Source organism: Neophocaena asiaeorientalis, unplaced genomic scaffold (genome assembly GCF_003031525.2).
Source record: "Neophocaena asiaeorientalis asiaeorientalis breed wild unplaced genomic scaffold, Neophocaena_asiaeorientalis_V1.1 scaffold225, whole genome shotgun sequence".
Lineage (NCBI taxonomy): Eukaryota > Metazoa > Chordata > Mammalia > Artiodactyla > Phocoenidae > Neophocaena > Neophocaena asiaeorientalis.
Window position 1 is genome coordinate 6,869,774 of NW_020172364.1, and position 23,524 is coordinate 6,893,297.

General features: G+C 43.8%; 1 protein-coding gene across 3 annotated transcripts in view; it reads left to right on the top strand.

Annotated features, from left to right (window-relative positions):
• Positions 1 to 23,524, top strand: part of LPP (LIM domain containing preferred translocation partner in lipoma) — a 625,613-nt gene that overhangs the window by 56,371 nt on the left and 545,718 nt on the right. Inside the window, exon 1 of one of the 3 annotated variants that reach the window (XM_024767412.1) lies at positions 10,693 to 10,726. The exons of the other annotated variants lie outside the window; for them this stretch is intronic. The gene's annotated coding sequence lies outside the window, so the exon portion shown is untranslated. Of the gene's footprint in view, positions 1 to 10,692; positions 10,727 to 23,524 lie in introns of those variants that run through there. 3 annotated transcript variants of the gene reach the window in all.

Consider the following 23,524-nt stretch of genomic DNA (forward strand, 5'->3'; position numbering starts at 1 on the left):
AATTATTTTGACAGTGAGAACAAGAAGTGTTTTCTAGTTGAACGCACAGAACTTGCTTCTTCCAACTGGGCTTTCTGCCGCAGAGACAGATGATGTGTTTTTTAGATGGATCAGCCGTGCAGGAGACTGCGTCGCTTCCCTTGGAAGCATGACAAATTGCTCACTACCAAAAGTGGTTGGGGAAAAGATGTGAAATGAGAGAGAGAGAGAGAGAGAGAGAGAGAGAGAGAGAGAGAGAGAGAGAGAGAGAGATCGCATCCTTATTGAGAACATAACTTTCTCCCTAATAACTTCAATCAGCCACTGAGAGCTTTCTATGTGTTTGTTTGTTTATTTGGCCTCCCCTGGAGCTGTGAAGTCCTCTTTTAAACCCGGGCTCACGGGTGTTCTAAAAGATGAGGACAGATCGAGTTATTGCAATGCGGGTGGATCTCCAAGCATTCCGGTTGAATAGCTCTTCCAGAAATATTTCTTGACTCACTAATTTAGCACTTTCTGTTGCCGTTACTAAGCAGATTGGAGAGTCCTGCCTGCGATTTCGCCAGACTCCTCTAAGGTTGACGTGGATCCTCTTATTCCTATCTGGCCCGTGGAGAGGTGGAGGAATGCAAAGCTGAAGTCTACTGGCGCCCAAGAGGGACTTTAACCTGAGCTGCCAGAGTGCCATCTGAAGAGCCAGAGAAAAGCGTGTGCTCTCCTGTCCCAGCTTCGCCCTTCTCCTTCAGGGCCCAGCCACCATGCAGGAAGAGGCTTTCTTCCAGGTTGGCTGACCTGGGTGTGAAGACCCAGAGATGAGCGTGGAGGACAGAAGTTAAGGAACTTCCAGACCTGGGATACCTGTCCTTCTGGCTCCCATGATCCTCCACTTCTTGCTTCTCAAATCTTTCTAGAGATTTCCAGCCTTTTGGTGTGTGTGGGGGGAAGTTGACCTCTCTGATGGCAGTGCATGCTCTCTAGAGCGCTTTTAACCCCTTCTGATTGTTTCTCGTTAGCCCCTCATTCCCAGGCCTTCATCCAAGAAACGTCTGTGTGGTCCAGACATTAACTGGCCCTCATGAAATCTCATGGGAATTCCCAATGCAGGTTTCCCCTGCTATCCGGAAGTAGAGCGTGCGTATAAAATGTTTTATGAGCTGAAATGGAGTAAAGCGAAAATCCTCTTCGGCTTTCTTTTGGTTAGTGAAAACAAATGTAATGTAGGTCTTTCATAAAAGCAAGGTGCTATAAAGAAAACTTTCGAAAAGCAGAAGATGCCTGAATGTAGAATAACCAAAGTATGGTTATATGGTGATGCTGTTGTTAAATAGGCTTCTATCCAGGGCCAAGTTCTCATCCAGAACTCCGTGCCTCTGTGGAACCCACTTTGAAAACCATTGTAGTGGAGGTGCTTCAAGACTTCTGGCAGCCCTGGCGACCATCGTTCTGGCTTCTTTAAGCTTTCTGCCTTTCTGGACATCTCTCAAGGTTGAGAAAGTGGCACCTGTACAGATGAGGAAGATGGGCCCAGAGGGAGACATGATCTTACACTGGCTGTGAAATCCCACGTTTTGAGGGCCTTTTGGCTTGCTTACTTCCGGTGATTGTTCTCAGTGGCTGCTCAGCCCCCAGGCCTCCTCACCTGGGCCTGCCCTGGCCAGCACCTCAACATTATTCATTGCACTGCACTGAACAGTCATCTCAGTAAACTCTTGCTACCATTGTTGGGCTCACAGCCTCTGTCTCAGGAGCATTATGAGGGGAGTAACATGGCGTTCAAGCCATTTTTAAGGAAACCTTTTTTTTTTAAATGCTGAATTTGCTTTTTGGCAGAAAAGTAAAGCATGGGCCATCTCTCATTTCTCTGTTGATACTTATGCAGTACCTACAATCGTATGACACTCTCGTGTTCCCCAAAGAAGGTTCTGACCTTTATGGTCATACTTTACATTGTCACATTGCAAGACAATTTCTAAAGAGCTTTTTTTCTAGCTAAGATCTCACTTGAGCCTCACGATAATGCAGATGCAAAGGAGACCCGACGAGGTAATACATGCAGAATCAGAGTTAGGCTCACAGTTCACAGTCAGGTTGGGAAGAATTACGGGGATGTGAACCTTAGGCTCCCTGACTCATGCCATTGAGGCGAAGTATTCTTTCTCCTTGTAGCAGGAATTATGAATGAATATGCTACTAACAGCTACTGTTTATTAAGTGCTTATTTATGTGTCAAACACTGCTAGGGAGACACTTTGTAAAAAGCTCATTTAATCTCTTCAGCTACCGTATAAGGCGTATAAGGTAGAAATGATCATGTCCAGTTTGAAGACGAATCGCTGGAGATATTGAGAGGACAAGTAAGTTGCTGAAGGTTCCTCTTCACAGAGTCAGTGGACCTCGTATTCTAACCAGGACTGCTTGCCTCCAGAGGCCTTTCACATAGAGGATGTGGTCTCTGCCCATCCTTGGTCCTCACTAGGGAGACCAAAAGTGCTCTCTTGAAAACGACAAGGCTAGTTTGTGGGTGACCACACGCTACAGTGAGTGCCGCATACTGTTGAGAGTTAACAGGTGGTCATCTTCTCTCTGCTCTTGGAGCTCGTAACATCTTTATGCAGTCTCTTCTCCTTTCCTTTTAGATTTTATGTGCTCACCATGGGAAATTACTGATCTGTGCACCATTGGGCAAGTCATTTCTATTCCTGGGCCCTTGGTTTCTCCCTCACTCAAAATAGCTTTTCTTTCCTGATCTTTCTGTCCTAAGTTTACATGTCTGGGGAATGTGCTTATTGAATTCTCTTCGTATAAGTCCTTTCAAAAATATTGTTGGGAATTATAGATGCTCAGTAAATGCTTGTTTTAAATTGAAATGATAATTGCAGGTAATTCCAGTTTTCAAAGAGATTTTCTGCTCCTGAAATGCAATTTGCCAAAGTTTGAAAGTCAGACACCACATGAAGAGGTAACTAAGTCGTATCAGGGAAGATGAATGCCTAATACATATCCTGATTAGTTTGCTGGTGATGTCTTGCTTTCTTCAGTGTCAGTTTTGTCTTTCTAATTCTTGTATTAGGACAACTATCCTCCCCTCCCCCAAGACACACATCAGCATTTGCAGACACAGGCGCACAGACACAAACACACGCGCGTGCACGCACACACACACACACACACACACACAGAGTTCTTGAGCAAGAGACCCTCTTACGTTTGTTAAATTTGTCACTTTCTCCACAGAATCTGGTTAGCATACCTTTGGGTGAGCAAAAGAAAAATCTTTTTCTCTGTGCCAAGTTCAGGGTGTGAATCAATTCTCCCTGGCTTTTGCATTTCAGTAAATGTTTCCTAGATGGATTCATCGAATTTCCAGTAAAGACAAACAGCTCAGAAAGCAGATTGCTTTCATACCCGAGGCCTGAGTTCTGTGACCCAGGCATTGGAGCTCAGTTCCATATATGGCCAAAAGAGAAACAGGGTGAGGGAGTGGAGGGAGAATACCAGACATAAAATGCATTCCTGAGAAGTGTGCCTTCGCAACTGACAAAACAGGACCCTCGTTGGTTTCCATCTTCTGCAGAACATGAAACTGTGACGTTTTCAGAAAGAAGCCAATGTTCCAAGCATCTGCCACAGGGAACAGTTTATTTTCCCTTTTCTTTTTGGTCACATGTAGGTTTAATTTGGAGTCAGTGTTGAAGTCAATGCTAGCAAGCAATGAGGACTAAAAAATTATTCTTGGAGTCAGCAGATGTGGGTACTCAGCCCAATAAGACCGCCATCCAGCTGTGAAACTCTCTCTGGCTTGTTTTTTCTCAATGTCAGAGTGACAGGGCTGAATATGATGAACTCTGAGATCTCTACTATTTCTGTTGTCTTTGGTTCTAATTTTGCCTGAGATTTTCCAGTTCCTGTGGAATTCCCCACAGAAAGTAGTTTCTAATTCTTCCAAATACTTTCTGTGGTTTGAACTTAAAAAGACAAAATAAAAACCCTGGTCTTGAATTTTTCTTTGTGATTTCCTTAAATATAACTTGGACACATTGTTATTAGCCTTTCACTTGGCAGATAGCTTCTTACTGAGGGTGGAGATGGTTGCATTTACTGCTTCCTCAAGGTCTTCCCCCTCTGCTGGTCCCTCTTGTTGTTGGAGAAGAAATTCAGGTATGCCCAACACAGAGTTGTGGGAACAGGTGTGCACTTAGCAAATGCAGCCTTGTAGTGGCCTTATCAGTTGTCTGCGTCTTTTATAAATTCCGTCTCCTCTGTGGGAGAAGCGGGGCTGCTAGGAGGCAGCTCCAGAAACTTCCTCACACCTCAGGAAATGGAACTAGGGATGTGAAATTGAGGTGTTGGCTTTCCAGTTAGTAATTGGATGAGTCACTTGCCTGTCACACATGTTAAGAAGGTTAAGAAAGAAATAAAAATACAAAATTTTGGCCCTCGAGAGGACCGCAGTCATTTCTACTTTATGAGGCCAGACATGATTTCTTTCTTTCTCTCATTTATCTCAGTTGAGATAAAGGGAGGCTTCTCTGTTCCCTGACAAAACGTTCCAGCCCTCGGGCTTTCCCGTCTTGATGGCAGCCCATGGCCACCGGCACGCTGAGCGCTCTTGGAAGGGTGCTGTTTGGAGGAGCCCATGGTGGTTCAGCAGGCATCCAGGGGAGCCCCTTCTCCCTGCTGAGGCTCAGCTCCGGTGCCGCTCTGCCTTGCGGCGACGGCCCCTTCGATGGGACCAATAAATGCTCCCGCATAGACGCTAAGTCCTAGGTGGTGGAGGAGGAGACAGGCAAGTACTGAGAAAGCAGAGAGCGATTGTTCCAGAGAGAGTGGGAGCTAAGAGGTCTGTGTTCTGTTGGCACCTGTGCCGTGAGCTTTCTTTGTGACTTGGTCAAGATGCTTCAGGTCTCTAGGCCTTCATTTCTCCATCTGGAAAGTGAAATGCTAGTGGGCCTTGGAGGTTATTTAATTGAACGTATTTCCAGATCGTTGCTTCATGTCTCGTATTGCTCCTACTTCATATCCCCGGTCATACTGAGCTCATCAACTTGCACAGAGTTCTGACTAGTCCTCCTTAATGTCCAATAGAACAAAGACAGGATGGCTTCTCTGTGGGTTCCCACTCATTATACTATTTTGACCAAATTTTTTAGCAAGGCATTCAACTCCCTTCAGTCTAGTTCCAACTCACGGTTGCAGCCTTTCCTTGCATGGGTGGCCTTCATCTTGACTTTGAGCCCTCTGGTGCCACGGAGGTAGGTGTGTGCATGAAAAGAGGAGACTGCGCACCATGACCAGGCAGCGTAGCTGGGGCTGGAGTGGAATTGAGAAGAATGAATCAGGATCCTGGGCCTCTGTGATAGACTCTACCAGTGAGTTAGGGGATATTTAAGGAAACTGAGCACAGTGTATCTTCTGCTTTGGTAGAAAGCATACATTGTAATGGTTACAAACCCTTGGTGATATTATGAGAAAACCACACGGAAGACCAATCATATAAACAGTAATAATTTATTGGCTGTGACTAACCCTTCGGGGAGTATGATATGTGATGTAGGTTTCTACAGGGCTTTCCAGTGGACTAACCCTTTTCCACACCCATTAACTCATCAGATCCTCAGAGGTGAGGTGGCAGGCTAAAGAATATACCCTCACTTTACTTTAGAGCAAACTGATGCTCAAATAAAGTTGAAGAGGCTGCCCAGTGTCGCAGGGTAAAAGATGGCACGGCCGAGATTTGTCTAGTGCTTTTATGCCTGCACTGTGTTTCTTTTTGAAGCTTCAGCCTATCCAATAAATCAGGATAAACACACACACACACACACACACACACACGTACACACTCACCTCCCCCATCAGAGGATGGTATAATATTTGGTGAATCAGTCTTGGTGATGAGTAGGGTGATGTGACAGTCAGTTCACTTTCACAGCTGAATTCTCAACTAGGGCACTATGACAGGGAACAGAACTGAGGATTTCTAGTTTGGGACTGTTCATTCTTGGCACGTGTACTTTCATTTACTTAAGACAGCAAAGAACTAAAAATTATCAGACATTTAATATGTGCCAGGTTTAGTGCTAGATGCTGATCCGTAGAAGTGAATCATAAACCAAGGGTTGGGAAGGACTTTAAAATGTGTGTAGAATACCCCATCTTTCCTCTCATCCATCAGTCCCTCCTCTGTTATCCTCATCAGGTGTTATGTCCGACTGTACTTGACTACTTCATGTGACCTCTTATTGTAGGGGGTAGTTGCTCCAAACGCTTTGATCTTTAATGTTTAGAGAAACACCCAAACTATTTGTAACTTCCATCAGTGTTAATTTATTCATCTGTTAAGTGGCTTTATGAAAATGGAATCCTTCTCTTAAATTTATGTTTTCTTCTTAGAGTAAGTTCCTTGGGTTGGCTGTCTGCTCTTGAGAGAGATTATTAACTTTCATTTCTCCTAAAATTTCCTCTTACATGATTTGGGGCTGCTTATCTTGATTCTGGAAGGTGAAAATTGGGGGAAATGAGCCCACATTGTATTCTTTCAACTCCATTTTTGGGACCAGAATTATATCTGAATAATTGCTCAAATTTTGGATCATGTAGGAACATGTTTCTGCACACGGGATTTGAAAACTATTTATACTTTCTTAGAAATGCAAACTCTTCAAGTTGCAAGGGAGCATGAAGATTCCCTCAGATAGCCCTAGACTACAAATTCCTTGAGGTCAAGAGCTGTGTCAGATATATTTCTGTACCTCTTACTGCCGGTACCAGGGGCTTTGACAGAAGAATTGGATTGATTGGATTTTCAGTTTTTGTGCTTTCTTTGCCCCTTCCTCAACTTGTTCAGTCATTGGGAGGAGTTGTATGGACCCATTGAGTGTGATGAATAAGTAAATCACAGGGTTAACCCCCCACCGCTAGGGCTTTAGCTGTGTTTAGATTTAAGAATGCTGAGTAACTCATAAAACACGATTCCAAAGCACTTTGCAGATAGAAAGTGCTTCATGTGTAATAAATAATAACGGGCTATAGAAACTTCTGGTAGATCTTATGGTGGTAGAGTGAAATGGTTGGTGTTGACCCCTCTCATCATTTTGCAATTAGTGTTTCCATCTTCAAGTCACTGTATATTCCTCATTGTGGGCAAAGTTACTTTCTGAACTGGCTAGGAATTAAGCCTTCCATTTACCGTTAGGAGAGGGTTGGAAGGAACATCATGAAAATTGATAGGCAAGGCTTTAATTCCCTGCTTAAATCCAGTCCTTTCTGGATCCTGTCCTCTTCCTCAACTGTTACGTCTTTTACGGAGTCTGTAGTCGTCACCTCTATTTTACTTCCAGACCATCGGTATTCTCAAGTGATGGAAAATGGCACCTTTCTCCAGAGGAGACAGTGGAATGGTCAGGGCCCATCCTGCCTTTGAATCATCAGTATAAGAGGGATTTCATCCAGGGAATGGCCTGCCTTTCCTTTGTCCTGAAGCGTGGGTCAGTCTGATTCAAATTTGGTGAATATGCGGTGACTGCCCACCAGGAGCCATGAACTACGTTTTCACCTGTGTTATCCCACCTTATGAAAGTGAGTGAACTGAAGTATAAACAGAATCTTGCTGTTTTTCTTGGTGACTTTCAAAGCCTCTTTCTTCTCAGCAACAGTGACCCACTGTAGCTGAGCATTATTCATTCAATTAGTAAATATTTATTCAGCACCTACTATATTCCAGGAACTCCTCTCAGCGAATAAAACAAAGTCCTCTCAAGCTGACATTTGAAGGATTTAACACAAGTATGATTTTTAAAAAAATGATCTGGCAGAATTATGCTTAAAGCAATAAACACCACAAACAACACACCAGCTCTTTCCTTCTGCCCTTTCCTCCTACTCTTTCTCTTGTCTCTCATTTTTTTTTTTCTCTTCATAACCTGACTCAACACCCTTTATTCTCTCACCCTGTCTTACCGAGAAGCCCATATTTTCTTCATTTCTTTTTTTGTCTCCTCTTTATGTCTGCTTGTGCCTTGTACATGGGGGCGCAGCAGATGAGCCCTGATGCTGGCTTGCTCCCGACTTTGTGCTCACACCCTAGCTTCCCTGTGCTCCTGCTTCACCTCCAGGCATGGAGTGGTGGGTAGATGCCCATGCTGCCAATTGGAACCTGGAGGGAAGGGTGGCTGGTGGCTCTGGAGCTTTTGGTTGCCCATCCAGCAGCACTGCATCGTCAGGATCCTGTTGAAGAGATGGATGTGGCCCCAAATCCTAGGTGCTCCAGCAGATTATCAGCTCATAGGTGCTTCTCTCAGGAGGTCTTCCTTGATTCTCTCCTCTCAGTTCTTATCATGCATCTTTGCCAGAATAGAAGCTCAGTAAATTTAGTTTCTTTTGCTTCTCTGAAGTCTCATGTCTCTTTATCTGGGCTTGACTTAATGGGACTTACTCTTTAATTTCATGGTTCTTGTGCCCATTTCTCACCTCCCTAGGAAGCATGGACTGTCCATGTGTGTTAAAGTCTGTTAAATGAACTGGGGGTGGGAGGGGGAGCATTTTACAAAAACTAAAATTTGTTTCTTATTTTGGGATGAGACTCTTGGAGCCACATTTATTACTCAATCCTAGATTTTAGTGGCTCAAATGCAGAGAGCTGACCGTTACACTGATCAAGTGATTGAATTTTCAAGTGCTTCTGGATTTCCACTCAAGTCTGAGGTTTGCAGATGCCTGACCATTTCTGGGTTATTGTCATCTACCCCTAAATCTGATATTTGGGAATGCGACCATGATAACTCCCTAGTAGATACAAACTAGAACTGGTAGCATAGAGCTTTTCTTCTCTGTTCCCATGATCTTGACCTCTAACATCATGCTTTACTTTTTCTTTTTAAATAAATTTATTTATTTATCTATGGCTGCGTTGGGTCTTCGTTGCTGTGCGCGGGCTTTCTCTAGTTGCGGCAAGCGGGGGCTACTCTTTGTTGTGGTGTGCGGGCTTCTCATCGCGGTGGCTTCTCTTGTTGCAGAGCACAGGCTCTAGGTGCGCAGGCTTCAGTAGTTGTGGCTTGCATGCTCTAGAGGGCAGGCTCAGTAGTTTTGGCACGCAGGCTCAGTAGTTGTGGCTCGTGGGCTTAGTTGCTCCACGACATGTGGGATCTTCCCGGACCAGGGCTCAAATCCGTGTCCCCTGCACTGGCAGGTGGATTCTTAACCACTGAACCACCAGGGAAGTCCCATGCTTTACTTTTTGCCTTTTGTTTCTGTGCTGGATTCCAGTCCCCAGTCTCTCTGGTTAGCATGATAACTCTTGTTTATTGCACGTGTACTAAATGTCAGGCACTGACTAAATTGTTTTCCATATTTCCTTTCATTTAATCCTCAAAGCCAGCCAGTGTAGTAGGTAGTAGTATTATCTGTGTTGGATGGATGAGGAAATTGAGGCTTAGAGAGGTTTAAGTAACTTGCCCAACATCACACAAAATGTGATGACAGGGTTTGGCACCAGCTTTTGATTTCTGAATTACTCTACTCACCCCTGGTTGCCTCTCCCGCCCTTTTCTGCTCGCCTTGCTTATGAGAGTCAAGGACTAGGTATTGGATGGAAGGAATGCTCTTTCCTCACTTCTTTCTCCCTTTGGCACCTGTAGCCAGAGCCCTCTATTCTTCTGACCTCTCATCAGATTCTAAATTGGCTCTCAAGGCTGGATTTGCTGACAGGTACCTTCTAACGGGTTCATTGTTTTTCATGGTTTACTTGGTTTATCACCAATGAGGGACAGCTTGACATTTACTTTCCTGTCTGTTGGATTCTGATCTCCTCTCATTGTTTCTCCACACTTATCAAAGACTCTATGACTGTATGAACTGATAGCAAGTACCTTCCTGCATATCCATCATAATACAATATGTTATAATAAGACCTAGAGGTATAGTTGAGATTTGGGGAGCAGTCTAAGAAAAGAGAGTGAAGTTTAGAGAGAGGCATGACCTTCACATCTTCTGGTGGATGATGGTGAGCACAGCTCAGCCTCTTGAAATCATTTGCTCTCCAGGGACCTGCCTCAGCGTGGGCCACTTATATTATTGGTGCTTAGCATTTTTGTATTACTTTACATTTGCAGAGTGCTTTCCAGTGATTTATTAGCTGCTCTTGTTTTTAATAGCCCCTGGAGGTAAGTTGATATTCAGCCTTCTGAGAACATAAACGCATAGAGAAGGCTCATCTCATCAGATATTATTGGATCTGGGGTCAGGACTTTGAACTCCTGGGATAAGGCCATTTGGGGTCATTGCCTCATGAGGATTAATAGGAGACCAAGTGGACTTTACTTTAGCTCCCAGAGTCTCTAAGGCAGAGGTGGAATGATGGTAGCTATTTAAGGAAATTACCCAGAAGCCATTATCAAAGGACCTGGATTCCAGTCCTGACTTGGCTGTTGACCATCTGTATTGACCTTGAGCCATCGCTTTGCCTATCTGTATCTTGGATTCACTCTCTGGTAAAACAAGGGTCATCTCCCAAGTCCCTTTAGATCCAACATTGTGTTAAATATAATTCTATGACTTTGGACCCCTTCTTTGGAAGGGGTAGTTGGTGAATGATACGACAGGGAACATGGGTATAGATCTCAGCCATTAGGGGATGTATATTCAAAAGGTGTTCACCTTCCCTTTTCCAGGATCCAAGGACAACCTGACAATGATAAGCCTTCAGATTTATTTGAAGAAGCACGTCATAGTCCTCATTCACTGTAAAACTAAGGTACTGAGTAGAGCTGCTAGAGGGAAGCCAGACTGGAGCCAAGAGCATCAATCCTGTGTCTTATGGATGTTGTAGAAAGTAATTAGTAGACTTGATTATCTGACTGGTTCAACAAACGTTTTGGGGATATGATGTAATGTGAGGAAACATTTAGTTGTCAGATTTTAGGGCTGTATCAAATTTATTCTTGCAGGAAAAGTCTAGTTGTCCTGGCAACCTGAAATTGATTTTCTTTTTGCTCTTGTCAGCTGAAACTGGTCCCCTTTGAATCGTTCCTCTAATTTAATATAGAGAACTGTATGTCCTCACCTGGTGACCAAATCGTTCTTAATGACAGGTGACCCCAGCAAATGGTTCCTCTTTCCTACCTGAGCCAGAGGCTATAGTTTATTACTGCCTTCACCCCATGTTGTTCTCTTTGTGGTTATTTATTCATCCGGAGTCAGGTGAGGAAGTAAAGTGGCATTCACTTAATTAAGAGTTCAGTCAGGCCTGTAGAGCAATGATGTAATTGGCAGCCAATCACAGCCTTTCGTTTCCAGTTACTTCTTGGACAGGGAGGGGATTAGAATGGGCTCCAGGGGAGGGAGTCCTTTAGTATTCTGTAACCTGGGGAGGGTGATGTAATGGCCCAGATGACTGTTTTCTGCCTCTGTCAGTCATCTCTATCAAGGGAAGGGGGATGATCTGTGAGCTAGGAAGGGTAGAATCGACGTCATTAAGAAGAAATTGATGTCCTCGACAGAAGAGGAGGTTGCAAGAGAGCAGTCTGCTCTACTAAATGATTTCAAAGTTCATGGGCCACGTGTACTGCATCTCAGGATACGGGGAACGTCTGATGGTGACTGTGGAAGGGAGGCCAGTAATCCTGAGGAAACCTGGAAATCAGCAGAAATGCCAGAAGTGAGAGATGAGGAAATAGATATCAGTTACCAAAAAAAAAAAAAAAAAAAAAAAACCCAAACAAACCCCAAACAAACCAGTATCCGGAGTCTAGAATCTGCTGACTTTATTGTGATTCCCGGTATAATTCTAGACTTGCTTTTTCGACAGATGATTTATGAGTCTTTGAAAGGAAGCTGTGTTCACCAGGAGCTGGAACAGGGTCACCTCACCATTTCTCTTTTTGTTTCAGTTAATCAGCTGGTGGATTAGAGTGATATCATAGATATAGTATAGACCGGGCAGGCTTTGGAGTCAGGTTGTCTGGGTTTAAATCCAGCATCCTCTGCTTCGTAGCTACACGACCTTAGGCAAGTTACTTAATTTCTGTGACTCAGCTTCCCCTTCTATAAAGTGGGGCTAATGATAGAACAGAGAAAGACTCTGTGAAATAATGCATGTGAAATCCTAAAACAACGCCTTGCACATATTAAGCATTCAGTAAATGTTGCTATCGTTACTCGTAGTAGGGAGACCTTTGAATTAAATAAAGCATTTAAAATCTTTTACGTATTTATAGATAAGATGTAGACATGTAGGGTGGATTATGAAACAGGCAGTGGATTAATTTATGGGTCCATGAATGAATACACACTTTGTAGTAACATGGGTAGAGAAGCTTGAAACTTACATTGCAAGGGTGAGAATGCAGGCAGTGAGTGAGTTTGTGAACCTTTCTGCAACTTACCAAACCCCTTCCTACTCCCTCATCCTTTTTTCTCCCAAGAAGGAACCATCATTAAAAATTTAGTATGTGTCTAGTTTTCCCCTGTACATTTATATTGCTATAAATATATATTTATTTCTTGGTTTAAAAAAAACCTCAAAAATTATTTGTAAAAAGTTTACATTCTTTGTTTTTTCAAAAGAATACCGGGACTGTCAAAATTGAGACAGTCACTTGGAGCTGCAGTGCCATGTTTGACTTATTTACTTATTTTTTTAGTTGAAGTATACTTGATTTACAGCGTTTCAGGTGTACAGCAAGGTGATGCATTTCTATTATAGATTCAGGTTCTTTTCCATTAAAGGTTATTACAAGATAGTGAATATAGTGCTCTGTGCCATACAGTGGGTTCTGGTTGTTTATATATTTTATATATAGTAGTGTGTTATCTGTTAATCCCAAATTCCTAATTTATTTCTCACCCTTTTTTCCCCTTTGGTAACCGTAAGTTTCTTTTTTTTTTCTATGTTTGTGAGTCTATTTTTGTTTCGTAAATAAGTTCATTTGTTTCATATTTTAGATACCACATGTAAGTGATATCATATGACATTTGTCTTTCTCTGTCTGGCTTACTTCACTTAGTATGAGAATCTCTGGGTTCATCCATGTTGCTGCCAATGGCATTATTTCATTCTTTTTTATGACTGAATAGTATTCCATTGTATATATGTACCACGTCTTCTTTATTCATCTCTTGTTGGACATTTAGGTTGCTTCCATGTCCTGGCTATTGCAAATAGTGCTGCTATGAACATTGAGCTTCATGTATCTTTTCGAATTAGAGTTTTCACTGGAAATATGCCCAGGAGTGGGATTGCTGGATCATACGGTAACTCTATTTTTAGTTTCTTTAAGGAATTCCCTTTGTTTGACTTATGTATAATCATTCTTTATCCGTAGGCAGTGGTACCTATACTGTTTTCCCTTCTCACTGTGGCCTGGGGAGACTTTCCTTTCTTCCTTCACCTACTTCCCTTCTCACCTGTTTCCTCCCTTTCTTCCTTCCTTCCTTCCCTCCCTCCCTGGTTATCTACCTTCTGACCTTTCTTCCTCTATTCATTTTTAAAAATCTCTGTCCTTAGCTTAAATTGGGTCTTAGAGACCATACTTTTGCATGATGTTATAGGCCTTTGGAGAATCAGGCTTTGGCCACCCAGTTCCAGCTCTGAATTGCCAGGTCTCACCAATATATTTTCTTGGGCTTCTGTTTCCTTGTCTTTAACACTGGAGGTTGTGGTGCCATGTCCAGCCTCAAGAGGCCATATTGGGGCATGAGTGAGTGATAACATGTCTTTCCTTGTTCTGTCTGTGGCATGCTAGGAGGTTGGCTGCATATACATGTACATTCCTTGGTTTTTTGGAGGGGTAGGTTTTATTTTGCTGGGGTGCCCTGAGAATAGTGAGCTCACAGCCTCTGTCATGAGACTTGCCTTGTGTTTTTCTGGCCTCCCAGTGTCCTTAATATACGTGATAAGCCTGCACAGGGCCCTACCCCATCTGACTTCAGGCTGCCTTTCCCCCTGCTCCCTGACTCGCCCTATCTACCCCATGCTCATACTCTTCATCCCACCTGGAGGGCCATTCTGCCTGGCCGGCTATGGATGCCCGGCAGCATCCTTCCATACCTAGCTCAAATTCCGCCTTCTCAGAAACATCAGCTTTCCCGTTTGGAATCAGTCTCTTTGCTCCTACATTCCCCATCCCATGGTTTGTATTTTCAGAAACGCTTTCTCAGACCATCTTGTATTTTAATGGGTTATCTGTTTCTGAGCTCTGATCTGCAGAAGGCGGGTATATCTGAGCCTTTGGAGCCTAGCTCAGTAGCTGACATTTTTAGGCACTCTGTAAATATGTGTTAAATTGAATTACTTAGGAGGCCTGAGGGGTTGGAAGGTTATCTACAGTTAACCCAAGGAATTAGAAGGGCTTCTGGGAACTGATTTAGGGACCTATAGCTCTTAAGAGCAGCTATCAGATTTTCCCCGGCTCCTTCTTAATCCTGTTCTTCCAGAGGCAGAGGGAAAGGTGATGTCTGCTTAAGATGCTGGTAACATTCCCAGTGAGATAGGTCAAGATGCGCCATCTCTTCTTCTAGCTCTCAAGTTCTTGGAGTATCAACCTTCCTTCTGTCAGAAAACATTTCCTTTCTAAAAACAATTTTATTAATTTATTTATTTTTGGCTGCATTGGGTCTTCGCTGCTGTGCGCAGGCTTTCTCTAGTTGTGGTGAGCGGGGGCCGCTCTCTGTTGCGGTGCGCGGGCTTCTCATTGCGGTGGCTTCTCTTGTTAAGCCCGTGCGCCACAACTACTGAGCCTGCGCTCTTGAGCCTGTGAGCCACAACTGCTGAGTCTGCGTGCCACAACTACTGAAGCCCACACGTGTAGAGCCTGTGCTCCTCAACAAAGGAAAAGATTTCCTTTTGAAGGGGAGGAAGTGGCTTATGTGATGACCTCTGGATTTCTGACTTCGGTTATAAATCTTCTGGAAAAAGACTTTGCGGTTGCCCCTGCTACAAGGAAGGTGGACAAGTCAAGGTGTGCTTTGTGAAACTGAGTGAAACTCCAGCCTTGCTTTGTGACTCTGACCCTTGGGAACAGTCCAGGGTCAGGCTGTACGCACATGGCGTGCTCCAGAAATCCACCTTCCACCATCACTATGGGGATCTTAACTCAATCGCTGCTTGTGAAACACCTTTTCCTGACTTGCAGTGCACTTGAGTGTTGCTTCTAGTGACTCATGCATAGAAAAACCCTTTAACACATCACAGATAGAGATAGAGACTTCAGGTGTGAAAAAGATGCGTGATACGGAGGAAAGAGAAAAAGAGCAAGTCCAGGACCCCTGCTTCCAGTCCTAAATGTGCCAGAGACATGTTGTGTGGCATGTGGCCTTAATTTCCAGATCTGTAAAATGGGACACTAATAATTACTAGGAGGGGTTGTTATGTATGTTAACTGAGATTATCTAGGCAAAGCATCTGGCAGGTAGCACCGGACATGGTTCACCAACAGAGAATCTCAGTGAAATTGTATCGACTTGGTTATGAGCCTGGCTCCAGTAGCTGCTTGATTTAGGATGATTTATATAACTTTAGTGAGACTGAGTTACTAAACCTCTCTGAGCCCCAATTTAAATGGATTTTATTTGGCATTAAATATACCTTGCATGCTCAGTTGTAAAGATTAGAGAATGTTTGTAAAAGCCCTAGCAAGGTGGTGTTTCTCAGCATCTGGCCTGGGAATTGACCCTTCCCACTGCCCCAGCTTCTCTGGAGTGGTGAGATGTACACTGTGGGGCGATGTGTCTCAGAGGTGTTGACTGAAGTTCCCCTTAGCGCCATACTTCCTTCCTGTGTCCTGGGCACAAAACCTTTCTCTCTAGAAACCAGACCTGTAGAATAGAGTTAGTTATGGAGATGCTGATTTTAGGAGGATACCAACCAGAGCATGTCTGGAGAAGTGCAGCCAGTCCAGTGGAGGATGTTTTAAGAGCTTTCATTTGTCGGAGAGCTGGCAGTATTTCAGTTAGGGAAAGGTGGATTTTGGATGCGAGGGGAAGGTTGAGATTGGTGATGGAGAGAGAAGTTATTGCTGGTCCAGGGTGGAGGTGACCAGGCCTAACAGAGGAGAGTGGCAGGTGAGGATGGAGAAGTGGGGCTTAGCAGAAGGAGGATGGGAATTAGGAAACCCAAGGAAGACGTGGAGGGTTCTGGTCAGAGTATTGGGTGCAGAGGCTGGAGACACATGAACAATTATGGTGTAGCTGCGGGACTTCTCAGGCTAAGCAGGACAGGGGCTTTCTGTTGTCACCATCCCACTAGGGAAAAGAAAGGATGGTCCTAAGGGGTGTGTGTGTGTGTGTGTGTGTGTGTGTGTGTGCGTGCGTGCGCTCGCGCGTGCGTCTGTGTATGTGCATGGGTGCATAAGTGTGTATTAGGAACAGGACCAAAGAGGTTGGGATTTACCCAAGGCCATGCAGCTAGGAAACATCTTTCATTTGCTTAAAGCGCTAAGTTTAGTAATGACTGTGAGTGACAGAAATGGGCAGGGGGAGCATGTAGGGAAAGGGCCTCAGCCCCATTTCCTGCTCCCTCCCAGGCAGGTAATGAGTAGGAGTTTTAAGTTTCACTGTTTGATAGCATCACCTCCTCTGCTTTCCCAGAAATTATTCCTCGAAGCATGACTCGAATCATTACTCTGTTGGGAGATGTCTCAGTTCAGAGCTGACTTTCTGCTGTGGTTGTTTACTGAAGAGATGGTGGCCCTGGCAATTCAGAGGTGGCTTAATCGAGTGGAAAGAACAGGGGGCCTGGGCCTGGGTGCTGGCCCTGCTTTGTGAGACCTGTGAAAATTGGGCGAGTGAGTAGACTTCTTAGCGCATGGCTTTTTGATTCCTACTTGATGAACTTGTGATGATGCTTTGCAAATTGCACTGTTGGTCCTCGTATGTTAAAGATAAAGGGGTGTCTGGACTTTCTAGGTGTGTGAAGCAGAGGGGGATGGTAGCAAGTGGGTCAGCTCCCATGGGTGGTGTGGATCACTAATATTAAAGGAATGCCAGAATTTTCTGTTTTTTGGAGGTGGTGTGTCTTGGGACATTATGTTTAACGCCAGTAGAATCTACTGGCTCTACCCTGCCTTGGGGCTGACCACCTGTACCAGCATTTCCCCCTAACCCCCAGCTATGGGCTGAGGATCTCCTAGCTCTTGTGTTATCTGGGGGGAATTTCTGAATTTTTAGGCCTTTACATCTTTATCTGCAAAATGGGGATAATAATCAGTGCAGCTTTGGCTGCATTGTGAGGATTTGCTGAAGAAAGGGATGTGAGGGCCCTCTGTAAGTTGCATTGAACTCTGTATTTTTGAAGCCCATTTTCTCTCTCTTTTCCCTTCTGCTAATGGCCAAGGGACATCTTTTGTCTTGAAAAGGCGAAGCGGCACAGAGGAAGAAACGGTGGCTTATAGAGGAAGGGGACTCTCCAAGGCCCCAGAGTGAATTGGAGTCCTGGGATCTGTGCCCAGTTTTGTCACAACATGTCAAATTCCTCCATTCCGGGCAAGCCTGAATTTTTCCATGCCTACGACCTACCCGGGGGAGAGAAACTTCTGGAAGGAGTGTCAGCCCTTTGAAGCCTTGAAGGTGGTGTGAGAAGTCACTGATGTGGCTGCTGTAGGTGTTGAGGTTCCTGTTCACTGCCTCTCTTGTCCAGCAGTGACTAGTAACTTGGGTATTTGGGGTGAGTCAACAGGCCCATGACCCAGAGGACCTGAGTGTGCTTGGTGGCAGGCTGGAATTAGTCAGAAGGCAAAACTGCTCATCCTAACCCCAGAACCCGCGTACTCTGGCTGAATGAGGAAGTCCTCTCTGATTCTTAATTTTCTTATCTACAGCAGCTTCTGGAGAAGAGGATTTGCTCTTTCCTGCTTTATGGGGTTCATATGGAAATCAAAGGAAAGAAGGATTTTTTTGTTTTGTTTTGTTTTTTTGATACGCGTGCCTCTCACTGTTGGGGCCTCTCCCGTTGCGGAGCACAGACTCTGGACGCGCAGGCTCAGCGGCCACGGCTCACGGGCCCAGCCGCTCCGCGGCACGTGGGATCTTCCTGGACCGGGGCACGAACCCGTGTCCCCTGCATCGGCAGGCGGACTCTCAACCACTGTGCCACCAGGGAAGCCCCTAAAGAAGGATTTTTTAAAATAAATAATATTGCAATATTCAGATAGCATTAGTTTCTGTTGCTTAAAATAGGCAGCTGACTTCTCTTCTTTGCTCCCTCCCAGAAGTAATGTATTGATACCAAAGAAGAAAACCAATTAAATTCCTGAGGACAGTTGGTAAACAGTCCAGTCTTGTTTATTTTTTTGTATTTGGTGTCTGAGGCCTCTGAATTTAAGCTGAACCATTTCAAATATATACTGGGGATACACGGTAAGGAGGGACAGTGTAAATGTAAATCAAAGCACAAGTTCTAGAATCTCAGGTTCCCATGATGTGTCTACATTGGCTTATAATATTTCATTCTTCATAGACACTGGGGCTTTGGCCCCCATTTTTTATGTCTGCGTGGAGACTTGTTTCTCAGAGAGACTTGATCATGGGGCTCTGAAGGTCCCTTTGTAGGAAACCGAGTCCCATCAAGTCCTCGCATGGAGGAAATGGCAAAACTCAAGATGAGAAGCCAGCTCTTTGGATCTTCAATTCCCTGTCCTTTCTGACACATCACTCTTCCCTCCTGTCAGGTGAAGAGAGAAGCCAGATGGTTTGACAAATGGTTCTTGTTGCTGTCAAATCTGCCTCCTGTTTCTGCTCAGAAAGACAGTTCTTACCTTCCCTTTTTGGGGGGATTAGATGGGATGGGCAGAGAGGGAGGGAGGTACAGGAAGAAACACATTTTATTGCCCGATTCTTTCCGTGGCAGAGATGACCAATAAATAAGTTCTCGTTTCTCTGTCAAGAAGCAACGCTGAGGCAATGAAGAATCGTCCCCTTGAATTTAAAGCACACAGAGGCCCCGAAATGGCAGGCTGTATTAGGAGACAACATTGATTTCATATATATTCATCTGAAAAAAACCATGTTTAAGATGCCATATCCATAAATACTAATAAGGCTGTCTGATATCCAGTTTTCAGGTGAGATGAGCATTTCATCGAATATTTTATCTGTCAGATTCAATAGTCGATGTACCATCCTCCCAGGCTTATTAGCATAATTGCTGTGCTTAAGCAACAATGAAAAATTCAGCAGTAAAACAGCAGTTAGTGCAGGTAATTTGTTATCAAAAGCTTTTACTTAAGGACAGCTCCAACCTGCATTTATTAGCAAGGCAGGGTTATAATTTATTTTTATTTGGAAAAACAAAAGGGGGGAAGATCTTTGCTATTTTGTTGTGGAAATAATAGAGAAATTAAAAAGCATCCCCTCCCTGGAAAACTGTCTCTATCCCTTCTTCCTGTGCTGAAAGCAGGCTGGGATGGGAGTAGATTCTACTTCTGAGGCACGGTGGCTCAGATGAAAAGTCGCTCTCCTCCGCACTGGAATAAACGGGTTACTAATGCCCATTTATGTTTGTACAGGTGTTTCCAAAACACTTTCATATCTCTTTTGTTGCTTAGATCGCACACCAGTCCTGGGGTGGGGGGCTCCATTCTGAGCATAGGAGACTGAGTTGAAATGGCTTGTTCCAGATGGGGCAGTTGGATGACACAGCACAGCTGGGCTGCAAATCTAGTCCTGCAGCCCCAGGGCCCTGGCAGCACTGTGACCCTTTGCACGCTGCCCAAAACTCCTGGTGTGGGCACCCCTTCTCCCGCCTAGTGGTGGATGGTTTTTTCATCTTAGCTCTTTTTCATATATGTGCGTGTGTGCATACACACACACCTAAACACATATACACACACACACACACACACACACACTTTTTTCCTTTCCGCCAAATTTAATGATGTACTTTTACAGCTGTTTTTCCTTTCATGTCCTGGTTGAACCAGTTCTGCCATATGAATTTTCTTTTAATGTCAAATGTCCTCTATTTCTTGTATTTACAATCTCCCCTCCCATCTCTCTCTCTCCCTCTCTCCCTCCTTCCTTCCTTCCCTTTCTCCTCTCTTTTGCTCACTAGTGAATGACTGAGGAAAGCCCTGTGATGACCATCTGAGAAGGACCTGATGCAAAATAAATGATTTTATAAGTAATGTGGTAGTCTTTGTAGAGAAGACAGACAAAAAGTTTAAAAATGTGGAGGTTGGGAAATCATTTTTCTTCTTTATTTCTTGAGAAATGTATCAGAAATAAATAAGAACATTCAACTGAGGCCTTTTAGTGTGTTTTAGGACTTCAATTAAGGATAGTAATTTTCACGTTGAAGGTAACATTTCCGGTGAAAATGGACAACCGACGCTCCCAACCTTTCAGAGAAGTTAGCATCTTAGATTAGCATCTTAGATTTTCTTTCCTCAGTAAGTTCAGAGAAGGATCATATGATCCTTGACTCTGAACATCTCTAATGTGCGAGTTATGTGCTGGCCATGTGGTGGGGTTTAGGGACTGAGTCAGAGGGGGCTGTGAGACAAGACATGTTCAGACTATCAGAGGAAATGCACAACAAATGAAGATCAGTTTTGTCTTTGAGCAGCTATTATATGACTGGAACTCTACTGGGAATTGTTCTTAGATTATGCCATTTAATCTTCAGGTTTCACTCAATTATTAGTGAATTCTTATTCAGCACTGATGATGTATTGGTCACTGTCATAATGTTGTACATGCACCATCTCATTTAATTTTTATAACAATCCTCGAGGTGGTGGTGGGTACTGTTATCATTGTTCCTATTGGTTCGATGAGGAAACTGAGGCACAGAGTAGCTAAATAATTTGTCCAAGTCACACAGCTGGTAAGTGATGGAACCTCTCTGGTCTTCCTGTTTCCTAAACACATGTTCTTTCTGCTGCACCACTTGTCATAAACTGAATGAGTAGATAGCTAGGTAGATATAGATAGACAGTGCTAATGATGATTAGAGGACTGTGTAGTTTGCTGCTGTCAGAGCTGGGGCAGAACCTGGATGTTTACAAAGAGTACCAAACTTGAAGTTGGACAGGGGTTCAAATCCTAGTATGCTTCTAAGTGTTTATTAAAACCTTGGTTAAATGACCTCCTAGAGTCTCTGTGTCTTTCTTTGAATTCCAGATAATAGAATCTGTCTCCCAATGTCACTGTGAGAATAAATTAGAAAATATATGTGAGAGCCTCCAGTGGTGCCTGGCTCCTGGTGGGTGTTCAGCCAGTGTGGGAAGTACCCAGGGATAGGCAGAGTGTGTGCGGGTAAGAACGGCCATCAAAGCCAGACCACCAGTGTTTAAATCTGCCCACTACGTGTTGTTATAGAGCCTTGGGCAAACAACTCCATCTCTTGGTGCCTCGGTTTCCTCATCTCATATGGCTAGGGTCGTTGTAAGGGTTCAATAAGCTAAAAAATAAGTTAAAAATGTGTGTAAAGCATATTTAATGGTGCCTGGCACAGCAAGCCCTCTGTAAGTGTTAGCTCTCATTATCCCGTCCTGCTACAATGATGGACAGGTACCAAGTGAACGGTTTAGGCCTGTTTTAGGACCCTGGCCTGTTCACTCAAGGACCGGGAACCAGTTTAGCCTGGGACATAGGAATTGCATTTGCACAGCCACTCAGGACCTTGGAAAAGTTTTGGCTTCTCTGTCCTTGATCTTTGCTTATCTGCAGATGGTAGTTGAGAGAGTCAACTTCAGATGATAGAGTGAGCGTGGGGAGTTGAAGGCATCCACATCCTTGATAAGCTGCTTCCTGGAGCGTTGCCATGTGGCTCTGAGGGTCAGTTTGCTGATCCAAGGTGGCCTGTAGGGTGGAATTTTTCCTGTGTCATCCAGGCAGGTTCTGTCTTCTCTCAGTCTGCACTTGCCTGGTCCTGTCCTCAGTGCTGGCTCCCATTTCCCTCCTCTCCAGAAGACATTGATATGCTGGGGCAACTTCTTTCTGGGACCATTTCTCCTGCACCAGAAGGAGGTGGGTGGGGATTTTGGCATAACGGTTTTTGAAAGGTGATATACTCTAACATATTTCACACACCTTCCAAAAATAAGACACGCTGAAAGACACTAATTTTGAAGTTGTGCCCCTGAGGATAGCTCAGAGATGGAAGATTCTTCAGGAGCTGGTGTTTTTCTTGGGCTTATTGTCTTATACAGCACTTATTGTTAAAAGGCTTGTATGTGTGTGTGTGTGCGCGTGTGCGTGTGTGTGAAAGAGTGAAGCTTCCTGGAACTGGTAGTGCTGATTTTGGGGGTGTTTCCTTGGCTTATTCAAAATAGAAACAGAAAGGCACAAGTGTTTGCTCGTGTCATTAAAAAATGTCTTTATAGGAAAGGATATTGAGATAATGCCTCATATTATGAATACCTCACATTGTGTATGGGGCTTTGCGGTTTGCAAAGCACTTAAATACACATTTCCTTATGTGCACCTTATGACAGCCCCATGAGGTAGGCAAGGCGGAGCTTGTCATTCATTTCCCTTTTAGAGATGATGTAACTGAGGTTCAGAGAGATGAGGTGAGTTTTCTTAAAGCAGTGATGGATGCAAACCTAGGACCTTTAACTCTAGGCTGCTTTCTGCTTCACCACCCTCGTTCGGGTGTAATAAGGTCTTACCAAGAGCTATCTAGGTTATATAGAGTTGCAATAAACCTGAAAAATGCTCCCCTTTATTTTTCTTTTTTCCCATTGGTTAAAAAGTTGACTATGATTTGATATTAACTTGTTTCTCCCCAAGTATAAGCAGCAGTGAATCTCTAAAACTTTCTGTTAAATCAGCATGTGTTTTTTAAAAATCAAATGTCAAAGTATTTCCTGAAACTTGCTTTAATGAACAAGAGAGGTGAAAGTAAAATTCCCTTTTTTGCATGAGGTAATTAGGAAACAGGATGTACGAACTTGCTATAGGAATTTAAAAAGGAACACTTGTACTGATGTACAAACTGGATGAATATATTAAAGAGGGTTTCATGCTGGTAGAAATTTTAAGTCAAAGAAGCTCTCATTAAGTGTGTCAATTGTTTCTGTTTGCGTGAAAACCTAATGTTTCATGTTCCATGAGTTGGATCCAAGGAATGTATACATCCCTGCACTCCAAAAAACAGAAACATGAGTTGGACTTCTCGTTTGATGGCAAAGTACCTTTGTCTGGGAGCTCAGGTGTGTCCTCGGAATACAGGACAGAGGAATGGAAGATGCTCTTGAGCTTCTTAATGACTAGGAGTCAACTCTACACTTGCTTAGGGGGTGGGAAGGACTGAGTTCTCTTTGGCAAATGTCTTTGAGTCCCTTAGACATATAGCACCAAATAAGCCCAGTGCTGTGTTATTGGCCTCATGTACCAGAGTATGGTTAGATTACATGTACTTTGGAAGCCTATTTCTTTCCTTCACAGTATATGGTTTCTTAGGTGGCAACTTCTGGGTGAATTGCCAGCTTCCTGACAATATCTTAAAAAGCCTGCTTTGAAGGAGGCAGAAATTCCTTTGGTTTGGACAGGTGACCCCCTTGACTTTCCATCTTGGATGGTTCCTTTTTTTTTTTTTTTTTTTTTTTTTTTC